Genomic DNA, 19,420 nt, shown 5'->3' on the forward strand with positions numbered 1-19,420 from the left:
CAAAGTTGGTGTCGAAATAGAGTTAAAAGATAAAGAACTTTTTTCCCAGGAACTTTTGAAGTTCCCTCACATCTAGCTGAGCCCCTGCTTTCAAGTCTTTAGGGCATAAACACAGGAACAGACTTACTGAAGCCCTGATGGCATATGGTTTAAGCTCTTAGCTACTAATCAAAAGGTTGTCGGTTTAAACCTGCTTTTATAATTATTATAGCCTTGGAAACACTATAGGGGCCAGTTCTACTCTACCCTATAGGGTGGCTGAGTTTGAATAACTGGATGTCAGAGGGTTCTGATCATTCTTTTTTTTAATCATTTTATTGGGGGTCCATACAACTCATCACAATCCATACATACATCAATTGTGTAGAACACACTTGTACATTCGTTGCCCTCATCATTCTCAAAACATTTGCTCTCCACTTAAGCCCCTGGCATCAGCTCCTCATTTCCCCCCCCCCTCATGAACCCTTGATAATTTATAAATTATTATTTTGCCATAGCTTACACTGCCCGATGTCTCCCTTCACCCACTTTTCTGTTGTCCGACCCCCAGGGATGAAGTTATATGCAGATCCTTGTAAGCGGGTCCCCCTTTCTATCCCACCCTCCTTCCACCCTCCCAGTATGGTCCCTCTCACCACTGGCCCTGAAGGGATCATCCATCCTGGGTCCCTATGTTTCCAGTTCCTATGCTTAGCTTTCGGAGGAACCATTTGGGATCATTTGTTTATTTTGTCTTCTGTGGTTCTGACTCTGGAACATGAGGGAGGAAACAGAACCATCTTAGTTGCCCACCAAGCAAGCCCAAAGAGAAAGGTGGGGACTTCAGTCCTGAGAAAATGTCCTCCAATAAGTCAGGGGCTTCAGATGCCACGGACACTGCAGAATTTGCTTTTCAGTCAAAGCACTGATGAAGTGTTCAGGTTGATAGAGTGGAAAGAGAGGAGTGAGGGGGAGTTTAGAACGCTCAAAGGATCCTTGGCAGTCCAGCCTTAACCTCTAGAGGTGAGCCTTGCTGGCAAGGAGAATGTCTTAAAAGATAAGAAAACCTCCATAAAAACCCTTTTGCACAGGTGAGTGATTTGAGACGGTTGCTAGTGCCTTAGCTTCCTGAGGCGCTCTCAAACACATCTCCTCTCATCTGGTTCTCCCCAGAACACACCACAGCTTTGAGGCCTACTCTGCGGTCCTTTGTAGAGCAGGGAGCAGAGGCTGAGTGGGGCTGAGAGAAGTAAGTGAAGCTGAGTCTGAGACCACAAACCTGCTCGATGTTGTGCCGGCTCCACATACCCTTCTCTTTCCTCTCTGCGCCTGGCCATGTTGGGGGCAGGATCGAGGAAGAAGGAAATCTAGTTTGGTGTTGCAGGATCATCATCTCCATGTGTTGACTGCCTTTGATTCGGGAGGTGGCATCTGCAACAAGTTTTGCAAGAGAACTGAAAGCAGTGCTCTTGGTAAGTTGGCTTTGTTTGGTCTGCAGTTGATCTGGTCAGCGGTGCGCTGATCCAACATCACCACCATGTGTGTGTGTCAGGAGGCAATTCTGTCCCTCTCCCACACGTGCATGTGTCTCTGTGTCTCTGCTACTCTTTCGGTAACTGCAGTGATCTTCTGAATCAGCGGTTCTCAACCTGTGGGTCGAATGACCCTCTCACAGGGTCACCCAATTCATAACGATAGCAAAATTAAAGTTCTGGAGTAACAACTAAACTAATTTTATGGTTAGGGGGTCACACAACATGAGGACTTGTATGAAGGGTCGCGACATCAGGAAGGTTGAGGACCACTGCTCTGTATGTTCCACCTGACACTGGCATCCTCTCTACTGATGATGCTATGGCACTAGATGCATTATGGAAGATAATAACATCGCATCACACTGGGGAAGCTAGCCCACTCTACTCAAAGCCTGCTGGTTTCATCACATATACAGCGGTTCTCAGCCTGGGAGTCACAACCCCTTTGGGGGTCGAATGACCCTTTCACAGGGGTCGCCCGATTCATAACAGTAGCAAAATCACAGTGATGAAGTAGCAACAAAAATAATTGTATGGTTGGGGGTCACCACAACATGAGGAAATGCATGAAAGGGTCGCAGCCTGAGGAAGGTTGAGGACCATTGACATATAATGACTTCATGACAGCAAACAGATCCGTTTTCACCACGCAACCGGGAACTATAGTCTAGCACAGCTGACACATAAAATTAACCATCACGTCTCCCTGACACATTGATTGATATTTGGATCAAATAGTAAATCTTTTATGGCTCCTTAAGCTCTCATCTTCCCAAGGAAACTCTGTAAACGGAGTAAGGCTAACAACTGCCGGCGTGTTCTGGCAGAGCGGCTCTGAAAAAGTATGATGTGCTGCCATTGAGTTCAACTCTAGATGCAAGCGCGGGACTGCCTGCGAGGGTTCTCAAGACTGTCGATCTTGTACAGGAGCCGACTGCTACATCTTCCCCCAAGGAATGGCTCGTAGCTTGGAACCACTAGCCCTGTGGGGTGCCAGCTGAGCACTTCAACCACTGTACCACCAGGGATCCTCGATAGACTAGCCCTTGTCAGCCTGGTTCTCCGGATGAGCTCAGTGTGGCATCTATTCCATTTTCTTTCCAAGGGAAAGCGCTCTACGCTCACTCGAGATTACAGGGCAGTACAGCCAGACATTAAGCCCTTTTCAAATCCAATAGCAGGGTTGGGTATCTGTCTCATGTTGACTGCAGCAGTGACCACTGACTGATATGCTTTCCTCTCCTGGAGAAATTGACCTTTCCTTGGCCTATAATTATGCTGCCCTGAACTGGTTATGTGCTGGAGCCTTATAAACAACTCATGAGAACTGAGTTCTAAATGTTTCAGAATTTTGGTATCCAATTGTTAAAGAATGATCATTATTTAAAAATAATGGTTATACATGGTTACATAATTAATATGTGCATATATGTGCTAAAATAAGGTATATGTGTATATATGTGTGAGCATATATAGGTGTATCTGTAGGCATATCTATGTATGCATGTGTGAGCGCTATACATATATTCATACATGTAATAAAAGTACATAAGGGACACAGTCACACACAGCTCCCAGATATACCTAAAAACCTATGTAAAACGTAGGTTTATATTTTATGTCCTAGTTTGGCAAGTAGTCTCTGGGGCCTTCAACACTTGTGAGTGGCCATCTAAAATTCAACTCTTGATCTCTACTAGACTGGAGCAAAAAATCAAGAAAGACACCAAAGACTCAAAGAAGAAGCCAGTCCATAGGACCAATTGCTTACAGGAAATATAACCTCACCTACACAGAGACCAGAAGAACTAGATGGTGCCCGGCTAACTATTGACTATTCTGACTGGAGTCATAATAGCTGAGAGAATATTGTAGAGCAAAACTCAAAATCTGACTATTTGTGTTTTTAAAGGCCTGACTTACTGACGCAGCAGAGATTTGAGAAACCTCCCAGATTGTCATTCTAAGATATCCTTTAAATTTTGAATTGAAGCCACTCCCAGAGGCCACCTTTCAACTAAATAACAGATTGACTCATAGAATAAACAACATCACCCATGAATTCTGTGCTCCTTTTACTCATAAAAAACTAACCATCATCATCTATCTGAGACCAAGCAGTCAACGCTTATTCTGAAGCAAAGATGAGAAGGTCAGAGGAGAGTGAGGCGGGGAAGCAAGAAAAAATGAATGAAGAACTGGAATCAACAGAATGGGAACGTTGATGCGACGTGGGAAATGCGACCCATGTCTCTGAGCGACACGAGTCGATGCTGTTAAAAGGGAGCCTCGTTGGCTGGGCAAACTTCCACCAAAAGCTCCATAAAGTGCTTCTGATTTAAAATATATAAACCTATGACTAAAGAAATTCTTACCAGCAAATATAGTAAACACTCGCAATAGAGTGCTTTCTCGTTATTTTAAGAGTATTTGATTTTCTTCATGACTATTTTGCTTATGTTCCATAGCTGTTCTCTTCGGGCTACTTGATTCTATTGATGGATATAACATAAAAGAGTTGGCCACCACTATGCTTCCTTTCCCAAGACAGTATTTAGTGATGCCACATTGACGACTTGAAGTCAACCAGAGAAGGGACTATGTATCACACAGAAATCTGAAAATGGTAAATGATGTAAAAACGTCTTTAATTCCAAGAGCCAGGTTCTACAACCTTATCAGCATAGCACTGCCCAGAAACAACTGGGGACCAAGAAATAAGAGCGTCTCTAGATCACTGATCTTAATATTCTTGCAAAAATCTTGTTTATAAGATTGTTGTTGGAGCTATTCCATTAATTCCTATTCACAGCAACCCTATGGGACCAAGTAGAACTGCTCCGAGGGTCCATCTTTAGGGGAGCAGGCAGCCAGTCCTTTCTCCTAGGAGCAACTGGCGGGTTGGAAACACTGGCCTTTCTGTTAGCAGACAAGTTCCTAGCCATGGCCAACAGGCCTCTTTCGTGTTTATCATACCACCTTCCGATCAAAGAGTAACAAAAGGGACTTGAAGGATCTGACAAGAGTTACGTAGTGTAAAACCAGGGTGCATTTCTTATGATCTTCGTGGACGATACCACTTCGACACACACCCCAGTTGTCCAACAGCAAAGTAGAAAGAAGAATACTAAGCTTATTTTTAAGAAGAATGGTTTAATGTCCAAACCTAACATGTACAAACAAGACTACCATAGGTAGGCAGTTATCAACATGTATATGGTCCATATCAAGTCCAGAGCATGCCATCAATCCCTTCTGTGGCTAACTTATCCTAGCAGAGACCTAGCTAATGCACTGCTCTGGTAGTCCCAAGGGAGGGGGAGGGACTCACCTTACTGGTGAACTTGGAAGACAATACTGGGTGGGATCACCCAGCCCTTTCTCCTCTCTTTTTTCCTCTCTTTTCTCTCTGACTTGGAAGAAGTTCCCATATGGGATAATGTGTTCTCACTGTAGGAGCCTGGTGGTGTAGAGGTTACACATTGGCCTGAGATCCACAAGGTCAGCAGTTCAAAGCCAGCAGCCAGTCCAAGGGAGAAGAAAGATGGGGCTTTCTCGACTCCCATTAGCAGTCACAGTCGCAGAAACTCGCCGGGGTAGTCCTACTCTGCCCTCTGGGGTTGCTGTGAGTCAGCATCGGCTTGTTGTTGGCCCTGAGTCTGCTTGGTTTGGTTCTCATCTTCTCTGTGCCCTTGAAGTCTGCCCGAGGTTAGCTTGCCCATAGAAGGGTCTAATTCAGACTGTCTTATTCTGGCTCTCAGGCCCAGGAAGCTCACTGGCACTCTGCTCACATGCACTCTACATTTTCTACTAGCATGCATCTCGGTCGCATCTGCCTTGTCCCTTTTTCTTCTCAGTGTATTCGGAATCAAGAGGGAAGAGAGTATTAAACGCCGAGTCTCTCCAACCCATCAACCAGCGAGGGTTATGTGGCTTAGAGCTTAATCTTGCAAGAAGGGCATTACTGAGGAATTTCTGACCCTGAAGTAAGAGACTGTCAACACTCGCCCAAGATATCTTCCATATTTAATGCTCCACGGTGTTGAACTCTGGCATCTCAACAGAGCACTGTCTGACGTTGGCCCAGCTCCAGAACTCTCTCCCAAAGAAAATCCTGGCTTTTCCTCAGACAATGCCCCAGCCCCACCCCACTCCCACCTCCAGCCCAGCCCTGGGCCAGGAGGGGAGGCCTTTGATCTAGGCAGGGGTGCTGGCCAGCTCCTTGCAGTTTCATAACTGAATGTAACCCTCCCACCTGCTCACCTGGTTTTCAAAGCAAACGTCTTGGTCCCTATTTATCATAAAAGCGTCTAGTACGTCGGGTGTTGATTTTGAATTGTTTAATAGCTCACTTCTCTGAAAAGCCCAGTTGAGAGTAAGCTTATTTGGGAATGAGACTTTAATATTTACTGTAGGAACATTCATGGAATGTTGCCCAGAAAAAGCAGACACGTAAGATATGAAAAAATAATTAATAAATTATTAAGAGTTCATGAGGGAACGGAGAGTGGGGAGGGAGGGGGGAAAATGAGGAGCTGATGCCAGGGGCTTAAGTGGAGAGCAAATGGCTTGAGAATGATGAGGGCAATGAATGTACAAATGTGCTTTACACAATTGATGTATGTGTGGATTGTGATAAGAATTGTACGAGCCCCCAATAAAATGATTTAAAAAAAAGAAGCAGACGCATAGAAGTTCCTCCGCATTTGCTCTGAAACTCGTTGAAGGTCCTCAAAATAAAAGGTCCATCTGCTAACCCGTTCGAGGATAGCTCAGCTCTTTGTGGGGCGGGGCAGTGGGGGCAGGGGTGTGTGTGTGAGGGACTACTTTTCCCTCGGAGAAGGTGCCACAGCTAAGACTCAGCCTTCTAGGTCAATTACAGTCACTCTGGAAGCTTATGGTTGAGATAACGATCTTCCTTCTCTCGGTCCCGTTTTCTTTCTTTTATTGATTTTTATATATTTATTCCCTTTTAAAGTCATTTAAATTTGGGGGGTGGGGGCGGGGAAAGAGGTGAGCTCCACCTAAGTGAGATGAAAAGGGTCGGTGATTGCAGGAGGCTGAGGAGAGGGGCCAGGTGGCAGATGAGGGCGCTGTTCTCTCTCCGACCGTGGCCCAGTGACGGGGTAACTTATGCTCCAGTGCTGCTCTATCAGGACTGCCAAGCCTGGTGGCTTTCACAAACAGACACGTGTTTTCTCACCGTGTAGGAGGCTGGACTTAAGGTTTAGGGTACCAGCTTGGTGGAAAGCTTTCTTCCTTCCTTCCGGTTCTAGCCCTTGGCCCCTTGGGGATGCGCCTGTGGTGAGGTAGCTGTCTTCCCTCATCTCTGTTCTTTGTTTGCTTGTGTAATCTCTCTCCTGTCTCAGAGGAGATTGACTTAGGATACAGCTCGAACTTGTACTGTCTCATTAACACAACACAGGAAACCTGTTCCCCAATGAGACAATAGCCACAGGCACAGGGGAGAAGATTGACAGCACATAATTTTTTGTGGGGTGGCACAATTGCAGCCAAGTGAAATTACTTCTGGCTGTAGTCTTTGTAATTCCCTCCAAATGACCAGGTCACCCACGCCCAAACCAAACCCACTGCCATGCGTTGGTTCTGACCCACAGTACCCCTGTAAACCAGGGGTGAGGAATCATTTTTTCTGCCAAGAGACATTTGAGTATTTATTTATTTATAATCATTTTATTGGGGGCTCGTACAACTCTTATCACAATCCATCCTTCCATCCATCCACCCATTGTGTCAAGCACATTTTTACACTTGTTGCCATCATCATTCTCAAAACATTTTCTTTTTACTTAAGCTCTTGGTATCAGCTTCTTATTTTTTTACATTTGAATATTTATAACATCATTCATGGGCCATACTGGTCAAACATTTAATTAACTCACCCTTAATGTGATGGCTGGAATTGCTTCTCTTTGGTGGGGTATGTGATATTAGCTGGTACTGATTGATGGCCCATGGGCCAGCTGTTCCTCACCCCTGTTAAATAGGGGTTCCAGGACTATAAATCTTTATGAGAGCAGAGAGCCTCATCTTTCTCCTATGGAACAGCTGGTGGGTTTGAACCATCAATCTTGCAGTCCAACACTTAGCCAACAGTGCCATTCATTGTATTGTATTGTATTGTATTGTATTGTATTGTATTGTATTGTATTGTATTAAGCTGAGGAACGATTATAAGGGTGGTGCTGGACAGGGTAACATTTCATTCTGTTGTGCACAGGGTTGCTATGGGTCAAAATGACTCAATGGCATGTAACAACAACAACAGTGATAATTCTCTGATTTTACAGCTATACTGTGGTTAAGAAAGAGGGTGTTCTTATTTGAGGGACATACACGCTGATGTATTTAAAGAGAAGAAAAGAGAGTTTGAGATTCTAGTCCTAGTGGCACTACCTTGGGATCCTCAGGCAAGTTACTTAGACATAATGGACCCGTTTCCTCCTTTGTAAAATGAAGAGATTGCTCTGATTCCGTGGTTCTCAAAATGCAGTCCACAAACATCACCGGTAAAGTTCTTAGAGGAGCACCTGCTAGAAGGAGGTTAGGGGATGTGAGACTAATGATCTCCGTGAATAATTTCCTTCTTAGCCATGAGACCAGAAGAACTAGCCAGTACCCTCCTACTATTACTGAACCTTTTCTTAAAACAGACAAACAAAATAGATATTGTATAGTAGAATACAGATCGAGAGGGAGGAGGAATACAGAACAAATTTCAAATTCTCATGGACTCCAGAGGCTCTGGCGCCATGAAGGCTAGATGAACCCCTGAAACTATAACACTGAGATAATCTTTAACACGTAAACCAAAAATATCACCTGAAGTTTTCTTAAAACCAAGCAATAGTTAGGTTAATAAGTAAAGAAGCGTCAGCCTTGAGCATTATGCCCTCTTAAGAACTATCTGTATGGACTCAAAATGACAGCAGCAATGTAACGATAACATAGGAACCATGGGGGGCAGTGGGAAAAAACAACTCACCTGAGGAGAGTGGGACTGGTTGTGCATCTTGAAGAAAGTAGTCAACGTCACTGAATTGTGTGCACTCAGGCTGAGCACCACTGCTCTTGGTCCCTCTTAGCCTGGCCATTCTGTGCTTCTAATTTACTTCCTACGTGAGGACAATCCTTTCTCAAATAGGGCACCCCTCCTTTGATTCTTTCATCAAGTATTTGGTGCCTACAAAAGGTTCGTCAGGAAGCTAGAAGTGCTGGAAGTTTGCAGGGATGGCTCTCCTCTTGGGCATTCAGCTCACCCTCTGCTTTCAACAGGTTCAGATGAAACGTAAAACATTTAATAACCCTACTTAGTTCAGGAGCATTAAAGGAACCCAGGGATGCATAATTAAGTTCCGTGCAATGGCTCATCTGCCTTGGCCTCTTACTAAAACGCTTGGGCCAGTGGCTTCTAGGAGCAATGGGGTTGTGACTCATTCCCAAGAGGTCCTGTTACCAGCAGGGAAAAGTTTACCTCCGCCTTCTCTTCAGGATAAATGTTTCCAGGATTACTCAGAGATTATGAAAGTTTCCTAGTGCCTCCTAAATACTGCTACAGAACCCAGAGTTTACTTTTGTCTGCTATGAGTCTTAGCTGAGGCTCAAGAGAGAATTAAACTTGCCTCTGATTGGCTGAAAACACCCACAAACACACACACACACACACACACACACACTCACTCATCCCATCTTGGTTAAACAGGATTGTCACTGTACCTCCATGATTGCGGTTCTCTTTACTCATATCTAATCCTTTACCAAAAGCATCACTTGACTCCCCAAATCTACTTTCTCAGGCCTGACCTCTCCTTCACTTCCAAGGCTGATCTTCAACAGTATTCTTGGGGAATTCTTTTCTTTTATATATATTTTATTAGGGGCTCATACAACTCTTATCACAATCCATACATCAATTGTATAAAGCACATCTGTACATTCTTTGCCCTAATCATTTTCAAAGCATTTGCTCTCCACTTAAGCCCTTTGCATCAGGTCCTCTTTTTTTCCCCTCCCTCCCCGCTCCCCGCCTCCATCATGAACCCTTGATAATCCATAGATTATTATTTTGTCAGCGGAATTCTTTTTAGAATTGCTATCATCTGAAACTCACTAAATCCAAGATGAACTTCATCCCGACCCATCCTGAGAGCAACCTCTTTATCTTCATTTGTAAAATGGGATAATAATGGGATTATTTTTCTTTCAGGGATGGGGTGAGACAATATTTTTAAGCATTAGTACTTCTGGGCACAGAGTAAGCACTCTGTGAAAATGTACTGTTGGGGTAAAACAATGAACAGAGCAGCAAGGGGAACAAAGCAGCGAAGTCCCTGAAGAATCCCAAAAATAGACTTTAGACTCAAAGGGCAGGGTTTGTCACCTCATCAGACTCTATTAGAAAACATACTAAGAAAAAGCAGACAAACCTGGAACTATTTATAACCCTCCCTTTTTTCTTGTTCTTTTTTCCCCATGTCTGTCTATATAAGATAGGCAAGATGAACAATTCCAAGGAGAAAACAACTTGATTGACAGTTCCAGGGGGACAGGGGAGAGATGGAAAGTGGGATAAAGGAAATGGGGAGCCAACAAACCCAGGGACAAGGGAACAATAAGATATCTAAAATCAATGACAAGGAGGGGGTGGAATGCCTGGTAGGGTTCTATCAAGGGCAATGTAGCCGAAAGGAATTACTGAGAGCTTAATGAAGGTCAAACATGATAGTAGGACAGGAGGAAAATAAAAGGAAATAGAGGAAAGAACAAGAAGGCAAAAGACATTTGTAAAGGTATAAATATAGGCATGTACATATGTGAATATATTAATATATAATGATAGATATATGTGCATATATTTATATGGACACTGGACCTCTACTTGATTACTTCCTCAACCCAAGAACACTTTGTTCTAATAACCTGGTGCTATAGTTTATTGTGCCAGCCTGGCCGATAAACACAAGTAGGATTAACTGAAGGGCAGAGGGATAAATGGCTTGGTGAGCCTCACCTTGGTTGTTCTGTGCCTCAGTTTAAAGGGGTACACTACCTGTGGGATGCCTAGCCTGTGGACTGTGTGGCTGTAAGTTGAGGTCCCTTCAAGCCCACACGATTGGAATGTTCATCTCTGGAGCTGGGGACTGACAGTTGATGACAGTTGGGGACCTGCCTTGCTGTTTGCTGCCTGGAGATATATAGCCCAGCTCTCTCTACAGAAGGGGACTGGCAACTGGCGGCTCTCAAGCCTTAAAGGACTGCTAGTGTCTCACTGCTTTCTAATTTAACTGTTAATTTCTTGTATTATCTATCTGTATATAATTTAATGGTTCATTTCTTGTATTATATATCTATCTTTATAAATATACTTATATATAATTACTAGCAATCTGGTTTGTCTCTCTAGAGAACCCTGTCTAACACACCTGGCATTCTGTAACGCTCACCTTCCTGACATGATTGCTGAAGACAAAATGGGTGCATAAGCTAGCATAGTGTAGAAAGCTGATGGTGCCTGGCTATTAAAAGATAGCATCTGGGGTCTTAAAGATTTGAAGTTAAAAAAGTGACCATCTAGCAGAGAAGCAACAAAGTCCACATGAAAAAAAGCACACCAGCTTGTGTGATCATGAGGAGTCAACAGGATCAGATATGAGTCACCAGAAGACCCCAAATAATCATACCGATGTGAACAAGTGGGGTCAGAGTGGAGACCCAAAAGTCCATCTGTAGACAATTGGATATCCCCTTACAGAAGGATCACAAGGAAGGATGAGTCAGCTAGGGAACAGTATAGCACTGAAGTAACACACAATATATCTCTAGTTCTGTAATGCTTCCCTCCCACCCACCCACCACCATCACTATCATGACCCCAGTTCTGCCTTACAAACTTGGCTACACCGGAGCATGAACACTACGTGTAAGAGCTCTCAACACATGGAACTAGGACAGATAACCCCCAGGAACAGTAATGGGAGTAGCGATACCATGAGGGTAAAGGGAAGGTGGGGGGAGAAGAGGGAGAAAGAGGGAATGGATCTTGCAAGGATGGATGTATAACATCTCACCCCCTCCACCAGGGGGGCAAAGAACTGAAAATGGGTGAAGGGAGACAGGATGGTATAAGATATGAAAAAAAACAATAATAATTTGTAATTTATCAATGGGTCATGAGGATGGGAGCGTGGAAGAGGAAGGGGGGAAAGAAGAGCTGATCCCAAGGCTCAAGTAGAAAGAAAATGTTTTGAAAAGGATGATGGCAACATATGTACAAATGTGCTTGACACAGTTGTTATATGGATTGTTATAAGAGCTGTAACTGCCCCCCAATAAAACGATTTATAACAAAAATAAAGAGAGGAAATGTACCACTGAAAATACAGCAATAATAACCAGCGATTCTTCCGAAGCCGGGAGCTCGTGGGCGGCACAAATGGCTCGTGGGTGTGACTACTACCTGCGAGGCTGGAGGTTCCTGTCCACTGGGGACTAGTCGTGGTGCTCTGCTTCTGATACTCAGACACCCAAGCCCTTTGGAGCACAGTGTCCGGTGCACCTGCGCTCTCTCTGAGATGGAGTCAACTGGACAGAGACTCAGTTCCCAAAGTTGAGCAACTGCCTATAGTTTTGCCTTTTGCTCTCCCCCTCCCCTACACTCTCATTTACCAATTTGGCAAATCTGGAGTTGATATTTGTTCTCTCTCCCTTTCTCCTCAATATCAGATATTCTGGCTTCTTCCCTCTTTAGTTTCTTTCTCTCTCTTTTTTAATGATATTTGGGCATTTAATGGTATTTCACTGGGAGGTTATCCCCTTCTCGCCAGGACTCCTAGATGGAACTCTGAGGAGGCTCTCAGCTGAGGGATGCCACGTCTTTGCCAACAGCCCTCCCAGCAAGGACTCTCACTCCTGGATGTCGGTGTTGATAGTAACGCCATCTTGACATTACTATTTCCATGAGTCAAGTGACAGAGATCGACATATTAAGAAACACAAGGTTTCCAGGAAGTCTTTCATGTATTTAATCTTTTCATCACAGTGTGCACAGTCTTTCCTTGGATTTCCTCAAACAAATGCAAAATGATCCATTGTACGATAAAACAAACAAATATAGTGAAAGCAATCGCTGCGTCTCCGAAATTTTCTAGTCTTTAAACATGAAGGAAGACTCTGACAATGTTGGAGGACAGGAGTGGCAAATGACCACCTTGCTGCCCTTGTCAGCTGTGAACACAGTACAGTGGCCACATCTGACCTCCTTTGGCTGCCCTGTTACCGTGAGGCAGAGGTCAGACATGCCTCCACCCTCCATCTTTCTTTCCCTATTCGGACACCAACCAGGCTCTGCTTCTGTGCTGGGTTTGGTATTTCACTGCAATGGCCACACAGAACTCAGAGACAAAAACTCACAGCTATGGGCGTTTATTGGGAATGTTAATGAGTTATCACAAGTCAGGATCAATAAATAGTAAGACTATAGTCATTGGTCCACAGCAACACCTCTCCTCAGCCAGCAGGCAAGTCTGTCTGAGGCCTCAGCCTCTCCTCTATGTGGTCACTTGGCCTCTGCCTCTGTGCACCAGAAAGCCACCGGCTGCTCTGCCTCACAGCCCCTCAGGCTCTCTCTGGGCTGCTCCTCCGCTCTACCTCATCTCTCCTGGTCCCTGCCTCTGGGCCTGGCCGAGCTCCTTTGCTGGGTTCCACAGGCTCCATGGCACCGAATCTGGTGCCTTTGGTCTCTGCCCCCATCATTTCAAACAGAGGTCTAGAAAGGGCCCTTCTTCCCATGGTTCTGAGATTTCTCTCTTCTGCTGCGGAGAGGTGTGTCCTTATAGCCAGGGGAGTGGCAACTAAACCTGAGCAGTCCCTTTTATTAGTGTTACACACGCCCTAATTGCATAGCTCCTCCCAATCACTTGGTGGGCATTACAGAGGCAAGGACAGAAGAACCATATCAAACGTCAACTAAGCCCTCATGGAAGAAACACACCAACATCTGTGATCCAAGGATTGTAAACTATATAATCTGAGGCAGAAGGAGGGAATTGTATGAGAGTTTAAATTGTGAGGTTCTGGTATGCAGAAGGCTATGGATGAAAATCCCGAAAGACATTCCCAGGATCTACACAGGGAATACACTTCTAGTGATGTCCCTCTAACCATAATTAAGGAATGGGAATACCCTGGTTATCAGAGAGTATTGGAGAGATGACTGTAGTAGATCAAAATGATGAACCTGACTTGAGCAGTTGAAACCCTGTCACTTGATCTCCCTTCTAGTACCCTTTGTGCTTGATCTGGTTTTTAATATTTTCTGTGGGTTCTTGTTTTCATATTGGGGTTTGTCTCTGTTGTATTTTGTCATTGCTGGCAGCCTTCTGGACTCTCTGTTACTTGTTTCTCGGTACAGGAAATCCAGGAGAGGTGACTCTCGAGGTAACAATTAGGATAAGGGTTCCTGGGGTTACGGCAGGGGAGGTGGAGGGGGCAATCAGGGGGAGTTGAGATCAGAGTTCAAAAAGAAAGAAAATATTTTAGAACGGAATGTGGTAGTGCTTGTACAACACTGCTTGAAATGCTCGAAGTATGGAATAGTAGGATGTCTGGATTAGCTCTTAATGAAATGGTTTGGAAGAAATAAGAGGAGCGGATTAGGAAATGTCACGCCTCCACATCAGCATTTGGTAAGAAAGAAACGCATGGTGCTTTGTGCTCACGATGTCTGCATCCAGTCCATATTCCCTCACCTTATTCTGCCCTTGCCCACCTGAGCAAATAGCCATGAAACACTTGGAGGACTGCATTTTAATCTAGTTATGTGAACCCTTAGAAAGATTTCTCCTATTTAAATGCAAAAATTAAGATGACCTTTTCCCTTCTTTTGATAAAACAAAAAGCAAATTGAATTGATTCAAACTCCTGGCCCCTGTGGTGCAGAGCGGAGCTGCTCCCCCGGGGTTCTGGGACTGTCCACCCTCGCGGGCACAGGCAGCCTCAAGTTGTTCCCACAGAGAGACTGCGGGTTCCCACTGCCGGCCTTGCAGTTCATTGTGCCGACTCATGGTGGCCTCAAGTGGATCATGGTAAAACTGTGCACTGTCAGGTGTTCAATGGCTGTGTTTTTGGAAGCAGCTCCCTGGGCCTTTGTTTGAAAGCATCTTTAAGTAGATTTGAACCTGCCATCTTTCAGTTATCAACTGATCACGTTACTTATATGCAGGGTGCGCAATTACTCTTCACCTAATGCTATAGTTTATTGTGCCAGCCTGGCCGATAAACACAAGTAGGATTAACTGAAGGGCAGAGGGATAAATGGCTCGGTGAGCCTCCACCTTGCTTGTTCTGTGCCTCAGTTTAAAGGGGTACACTACCTGTGGGATGCCTAGCCTGTGGACTGTGTCGCTGTAAGTTGAGGTCCCTTTAAGCCCACACAATTGGAATGTTCATCTCTGGAGCTGGGGACTGACAGTTGATGACAGTTGGGGACCTGCCTTGCTGTTTGCTGCCTGGGTATATATAGCCCAGCTCTCTCTACAGAAGGGGACTGGCAACTGGCAGCTCTCAAAAACTTGAAGGACTGCTAGTGTCTCACTGCTTTATAACTTAACTGTTAATTTCTTGTATTATCTATCTGTATATTATTTCATGGTTTATTTCTTGAATTACATATCTATCTTTATATATATATATATATATATATATAATTACTAGCAATCTGGTTTGTCTCTCTAGAGAACCCCGTCCAATACACCTAACTTTATGAGGGAGGGCTTCCAAAAGATTCCATTGTTTGTTAATTGTAGTTTTCCATGAATTTTTGAAGCTCCTTTGTGTTTGGGCTCAAGAGAGTAGGATTTTTCCATTGAAATTGCGATCTGCGGGAGCATTTGCCATCTGGCCAAGTAACAGAGTTGGGAGAGAAGTGTCTTCTGAGCCACAGCTGAAGCATCTGGCACCTGGCTGCAACATTTCACAGTCGGTCTCAAGGAACATTAGATTGATAATGCCCTCTACTTCAATTTCGCAGCACCTGCTTCCTCTGCCGGAAATTATCAGGCTCCGGCACTTCCTCTTCCAAGAGGCCTTTCCCGAACTTACTTTCCCTTCCCCAGCCTTGGTTATTTTCCTTGGGTTCTCAAAGCCAGGCGCTCTAGGTACATGGGCCCCTGTCCTGGGACCTATGTTCTAGAGATTTCATGCTGAACTCGCTTTTTGACTGACCCCCACCTTACAGGGCAAAGAACCTATGGACTGAGGCAATAGGCTCACTCATACATGCCTGTGTCCATGCCTGCTCTGGCTACTAGACCATCCTCTGGGTACAGTTGATCCCCAGGGACCTCCTCAACTGGTCCAGAATTCTCTTTGGTGGTCTGCCCAGCCGTCTACCTTGCACACATCCTCCTGAATACGGGCCGCAAGGCTGGAGAACACACCCCTCAGTCTGAGGGAATGGCCAAGAAATGGCCTTATGTTGCTGGGGAGAAGAGTGGCTACAGGGTAAGTCAAAATGTATTGCTCCTGGGGTTCTAGTTTGTCTGTGCACGGTTTCCCCTGGTCTTTAAACCAGTGTCTGTGATCAGTGGATGGCGCAGACGATTTCTCTCAGTAATAAAAAAAAAAAAACCCAAATCAAAAGAGTGGTTTCCAAGGAGACCTGCTGGGTCAGTTAACTCCAAGGCAGAGGGGTCCCCAAGGAAGGTGACAGCTACTGTTAGGGGGTGGCAGAGGGGTTCTCTTGATAGAGTCTCTCACAGGACACAGGGCGCTTAGAAGAAGCTTTAAGAAAATTGAAAACTGTGTTGGTAAAAAAAAGGTCAGGAAATTTGTACTGAGCCATTTTGTTCCCATCATGACAATGCACTTGCTCATTTTCCCGAAAGTAGCAGGGTTGCCCAATGAGAATTTCTACCCTAAAGGCATGACCTTGTCCTGTTAGACTTCTCTTTGTTCACAAGACTCAAAGGACACTTCAGAGGATCAGGCCCTGCAGCCCTGGAGGATGCCCTAGTCAAGACTGTAGTCTTCATGTGATAAAGATGGGAGAGTGCAAAAGTCTTTGGGGGGAGGCACAGAGAGATGGAAACGCCGCCTTTATAAGTGCAGAGATGTGGAAGGAGAACATGCATGCAACAACAGCTTCCTGTTGGGATGCTTCTGTTTAATCAAGATGTCTATGGCTTTGTAGCATTGCCTTTTGACTACCTCTCATACACAGACAGGGCTGTTAACTTGTAAGAAAAGCTGGCCTTCATTCCATCATGCTCACCTTCCCAACACAATCACTGAAGACAAAGTGGGTGCATAAGCAAATGTGGTGAACAAAGCTGATGGTGTCCGGCTATCAAAAGATATAGCATCTTGGGTCTTAAAGACTTGAAGATAAACAAGCAGCCATTTAGCTCAGAAGCAACAAAGCCCACATAGAAGAAGCACACCAGCCTGTGTGATCATGAGGTGCCAAAGGGATTAGTTATCAGGCATCAAAAACAAAAAATCAAATCATTGTGAATGAGGGGGAGTGCAGATTGGGGAACCAAGACCCATGTAGGCAACTGGAAATTCCCTAACAGAAGGGTCGTAGGGAGGAGATGAGCCAGTCAGTGTGCAGTGTAGCAATGATGAAACATACAACTTTCCTCTAGTTCCTAAATGCTTCCTCCCTCACCACTATCATGATCCCAATTCTACCTTACAAATCTGGCTAGACCAGAGGATGTGCACTGGTACAGATAGGAACTGGAAACACAGGGAATCCGGGACAGATGACCCTTTCAGGACCAGTGATGAGAGTGGTGATACTGGGAGGGTGGAGGAAGGGTAGGGTGGAAAGGGGGAACCGATTATAAGATTCTACATATAGCCTCCTCCCTGGGGGGTGGATAACATAATATTGGGAGAAGGAGATGTCAGACAGTGTAAGATATGACAAAATAATAATAATTTTTAAATTTTTGTTTGCTTGTTTGTTTGTTTGTTTTAATCAATCTTGTTTATTAGCTCTCCAGATTTCACAAAGTTAGGAGGCAATTGAAAATACCATGGCTTCAGTCAGGCACACCTTAGTATTAAAAGTGACTTTACTTTTTAACATTTTTTTGGTCTGTCATTTTCTTTTTTTACATTTTATTAGGGACTCATACAACTCTTATCGAAATCCATACATATACATACATCAATTGTATAAAGCACATCTGTACATTCTTTGCCCTAGTCCTTTTCAAAGCATTTGCTCTCCACTTAAGCCCTTTACATCAAGTCCTCTTTTTTCCCCTCCCTCCCCACTCCCCCTCCCTCATGAGCCCTTGACAATTTATAAATTATTATTTTGTCATATCTTGCCCTATCCGGCATCTTCCTCCACCCCCTTTTCTGTTGCCTGTCCCCCCCAGGCCTCACATGCAGATTCTTATAATCAGTTCCCCCTTTCCAACCCACTCACCCTCTACCCTCCCAGTATCGCCCTTCACACTCCTGGTCCTGAAGGTATCATTCACCCTGGATTCCCTGTGCCTCCAGCTCCTATCTGCACCAGTGTACAACCTCTGCTCTATCCAGACTTGCAAGGTAGAATTCAGATCATGGTAGTGGGGGGTGGGGAGGAAGGGAGCATTTAGGAACTGGAGGAAAGCTGTATCCTTCATGGTGCTATGTCGCACCCTGATTATCAAGGGTTCATGAGGGAGGGTGGAGCAGGCAGGAAGGGAGGAAAATGAGCTGATACCAAGGGCTCAAGTAGAAAGCTAGTGTTTTGAGAATGATGATGGCAACAAATGTACAAATGTGCTTGACACAATGGATGGATGGATGGATGGATGGATGGATGGATGGATGGATGGATGGATGGTGATAAGAGTCGTATGAGCCCCCAATAAAATGATTAAAAAAAAAAAAGAATAGCTGGCCTTCACAGTGCAGGACAAGCTAGGCTTAGAAAGTCAAAGTGCCTGGGCTAGTTTGATCTCTGGCAACAGGACTTTAGAACATTTTTTATTGGCAGATTGTTAGCTTAGTTAAAATTCAAAAATAATTGGACATACAGTCTCAGGGCCCTTCTTCATTACTGCACCCTGTCTCATACATGTGAGAGGTGGGTCTGTCACCTGGGGCTATCGCTACATCCTACCTACCCCAACACCATCTAATCAAGCAAGCTCTGACAGTTGCTACAGATCATCTCTAAGTTCATGGCCTTTGCACATACTGTTCCCTCTCCTGGAATGCTCTTCCCCACTGGCCTCTGTAACCTAATGTTTAATTACTGGTTTAACTCATTGAGCAGATCTCAGCTCAAATACAGTTTTCTCCAGAAAATAAGAACATCTTTCCTGGCTTCTTAAAACCGGACCAGGTCCTCTGGGACCACACTTTCCGCTCTCCCTATATGTTGATAAATACTGAGGGGAATGAATATTAGTAACACTATCCATGCCAACGGTGATAAAAAATGCCAGGAGTCATTGATTGCTCACTAAGTGCCAGGCATTGTGAGAGGTGCTTCACATGCATCGCCCCATGTCTTCAGCATCAGAAGCTCAGTAAAGAGCTATTATCACCCCGACATACAGGTGGAGGAACCGAGGCCCACATTATGCTAGACCGGTGTACTCCTAGACCCCATGGGCATCGGATCTCCCGAGGTTAGAATCCTTCACTAGTCCCCTCCCACAGCGATTTGCTGAGGCCAGTGGCATGCGAGCAAATGGGGCTCAAGTGGAGGCTTGATACATTCTTGGTATAAAGAGATTGACCAATCTTTTTAAGGCATGGCTCATGTGATTGTGGGGGTTAGCCAGTTTAAAGTCTGCAGGGCCAGCAGGCAGGCTGGATACTAAGGCAGGATTTACCTGACGCAGGACTTACCAATAAGCTTTTCTTGATCC

This window comes from Tenrec ecaudatus, chromosome 1 (genome assembly GCF_050624435.1).
Source record: "Tenrec ecaudatus isolate mTenEca1 chromosome 1, mTenEca1.hap1, whole genome shotgun sequence".
NCBI lineage: Eukaryota > Metazoa > Chordata > Mammalia > Afrosoricida > Tenrecidae > Tenrec > Tenrec ecaudatus.